This window comes from Arachis ipaensis, chromosome B1, assembly GCF_059453495.1.
Source record: "Arachis ipaensis isolate K30076 ecotype BB chromosome B1, ASM5945349v1, whole genome shotgun sequence".
Classification (NCBI taxonomy): Eukaryota; Viridiplantae; Streptophyta; class Magnoliopsida; order Fabales; family Fabaceae; genus Arachis; species Arachis ipaensis.
Window position 1 is genome coordinate 6,370,236 of NC_142436.1, and position 3,137 is coordinate 6,373,372.

Consider the following 3,137-nt stretch of genomic DNA (forward strand, 5'->3'; position numbering starts at 1 on the left):
TATCAAAATTCTGATCCTTGGTTCATTAGTCCCTTCACATGGCTAACCCTAGCGTGTGGTACATGACTCTGCAGCGGCGTTGTTAGGGAGAGCGAGACCTATAGCAGCGTCTACGATGTTCTCATAAAATTGGTGATATCAGCAATTGCCATGATGCTTGGAGACTTAACCACTGCTAATAATCTTCTTCAAGAACACAAGCCAGCCTTCTTTATTTATTTGGTGGCTCAAATTTGCCACAAGATTGCAAAAGAGGCACCCAGACCCAACACCCTGATTACTATTCTGTTCCACGGTTCAGGTGTGATTGCATTTGAAGCACTCTTGTGGCTCATCGTCGCTGGTCAATTTCTAGGGTTCTTCATCATCAATGTGCTTATATCATTGGTTACATTGCTCTGCTACTATGACTCCATCTATGCCCTTGTCACCATGTGTTACGGACATGGAACAGCAAGTTGAAGATGGAAATTAAAGGAAATCAGGCAAGCCATCAACACTTTAATTTGGAGAATTATTCCTTTTTCCTCCCAAATGCACTTTGTCATTCTGTCAATTTTATCTTAGTCAATTACTTGTAGTACTCAAAAAAAAAAAAAAAAAAGAAAAAGAAGAAAGGCATAGAGTTACTAAAGTAGTTTATTTTGAAATTTGCCACTTGTTATTTAGGATTATCTTTAAGCAAGTTGCTTGAATTTCCTGTTGATTGCTATTGCCAGATATTTGTCTTGTACAAAGGATTGAGCCTCCACTTTCTATGTATATTGGAATGTCTATAATGTCTTTATGTATTTGAAGCTTGCCTATCTCCCTTGAACTACAAATACCACAAGAAACCATAGTCTCTAAACTCCTTTCCTTCATAATCCTTGTAAAAATCTCTTGTTAACGAATAACGACATGGAGATCGGCTTTTCGACTGCCATATGAAAATTATTTAAGACCTCTGAAGCAAAGCGTATTTTTATTTGTTAGACAAATATGCCAACATTGCACTGTTCTGTATCATCCCTTGTGACCAAGCTCTTGTCTGATTTCAGGCTATGAAATTGATATCTTCTGTGTTGCTGCTAAACTTGAGGGAGATTCCTGCTTCAGCTTTATAGTCCAACTTATGCTCCCTTTCTGCTGATAGGACTACGAAATTGTAGCATCAAAAGTTGCCGCAAAATCATTTTTGCTCTGATGCTAGGCCGAAATTACCGTTGCCGAGTAGAGCTTATGTTGCAAAAAAGAGAAAACAGAAATGAGTGAGCAACTAGCAGTTTGCTAAAGGATACTGCCGAGAAGTTTGCAGTGGTTAGAAATTCATTTGTTGTCTAATATATGCGTTAAAGTCTCACATTCTGACAGAGGATGCATGACCGATCACATTCTGGTGAAAGACTAAAGGATGCATCTTGTTGATTTGATGAAAAATGATTTTGAAGGGAGACAGAGAGCCTGTGTGATAATTTTCAATATGTATTTATTTCCATTTTGATGTGCTTATATTTGTGTGATCTAATAATAGAGGGAATAATACTTTATTTGCCTTAACTAGAAAGTCCTGAAATGCTTATTATTTTGAAATGCATGCTTTTCTCAGTGGATCCTCAATAACATGAAGTCACTGTTTTTATCACAATTCACTCTATTTCAAAGTACCTCGTAGTTTTCCATGCTTCAGAAGCCATTAAAGGTATATATCTCTCTACTTACGAACTCTTTTATATAATACTTCTAAGAATATGATGTATTGATGGATAAACTTGAGTATTTGATATGAACCAATTTCTTTTACTTGATAGTTTCAATTTCTATGAGCCTAAAACATGAAGTACTAAATTCTCAGAAACAGATTTTAGCTTCTTAGAATGACTGCTGAAGAATGCACCAAAAGGCATATCATTGACATCTAGTCTACCAGCATCAAACATGTTTAAGCAATAAGCATCAAGTTTAACCAGTTATTTTTCCACTTAACACTATCTTTGTTTGTATTTTGTATGATGCAGGCATTGAACCAATGACCACTCCCAACCATGGAGAAATCATAAATAAAACTTTACATATGTTGGTTGGTCTACTTTATATATGTTAGTGTTTTATATTCATATCATCTTTCTTACTATATATTCTTTCCAAATTGGGTATTTTCCCAACAAGATATAAGAGTACAATAAGACTAGGCCTACGTGTGGAGTATGATTAGTGTCATAGAATCTCTGCTGATGATAGATGGCAGTAGTCACTAACTGTTGCAAACGGGCATGGTAACTGCCTAAGGGTCAAAAGACTTGTATACACCTCTATAGCTTGCTTAGCAAGCCATCTACCTTCCCCATATTATATATATGATAAGTGATCTCTCTTTGTCTCACTAGAATAACACAACAATAACAGCAACAAAGCTGTATTCTACTAGGTCAACTTAGTTATATGGAACAAATGAGGCCATTGCACCCTGTTGGACATCATGTCTATATACTCAACCAAATTATGCTTACATTTCTTTTAATAATTTCTTTCAGAATTTTCTTGGGTCTTTCTCTACCCTAGTAAGCAGCTTATCTCATAGAGTCAGTGCAATAACTCTATGGATAATGCTATACATCCAAGTACTAGGTCTAACTAAGTTAAACAATAAGACTTGGAATAATATTAGCCATAACTGATTTTTGTTATGTTAAATAAACTTGGTTGAATTTGGTTAAAAAAAAAAAACTTGAATGTGTAGCATTATTCTAAGTGTGTATATATATATTTCAATCATTATTTTCTTTCTTTTGATATCTTTCCCTATTTGAATATCGCATTCTTAATTCTAAATTATGGAACAAATAGATCTCTAAGTTCAAAGTAAAATGAAAAATGCTGGACATAATGCTCAACGATTGAAATTACCATACAAATTCTATATTCCATAAAATAAATAAATAAATATATGCTTAAAGACAATCATGGCCCTTATCATAACTTTGTACCTCAAGAATATTACTATTTAACAAAAGCCAGCTTCTTTTACAAGATATCATTCATTCTCTGGTAGAACGGGAGAACTTAAGACAGAAATTGAGTTTGGCAGAAGCTCCATGATATTTATACCTGTGCATTCAACATTCTTGCAATTGTGGGGGGGGAGAGGGGGGAAAAGG

At 34.9% G+C, this 3,137-nt stretch overlaps 1 long non-coding RNA gene across 1 annotated transcript; it reads left to right on the top strand.

The window, feature by feature from the left end:
* Positions 1-1,549: 1,549 nt before the first annotated feature.
* Positions 1,550-2,456, top strand: LOC148575620 (uncharacterized). The gene is made up of 2 exons (XR_015902198.1): positions 1,550-1,681; positions 1,998-2,456. It is a non-coding gene; the product is annotated as an uncharacterized LOC148575620 (long non-coding RNA).
* The last annotated feature ends 681 nt before the right edge of the window (positions 2,457-3,137 follow it).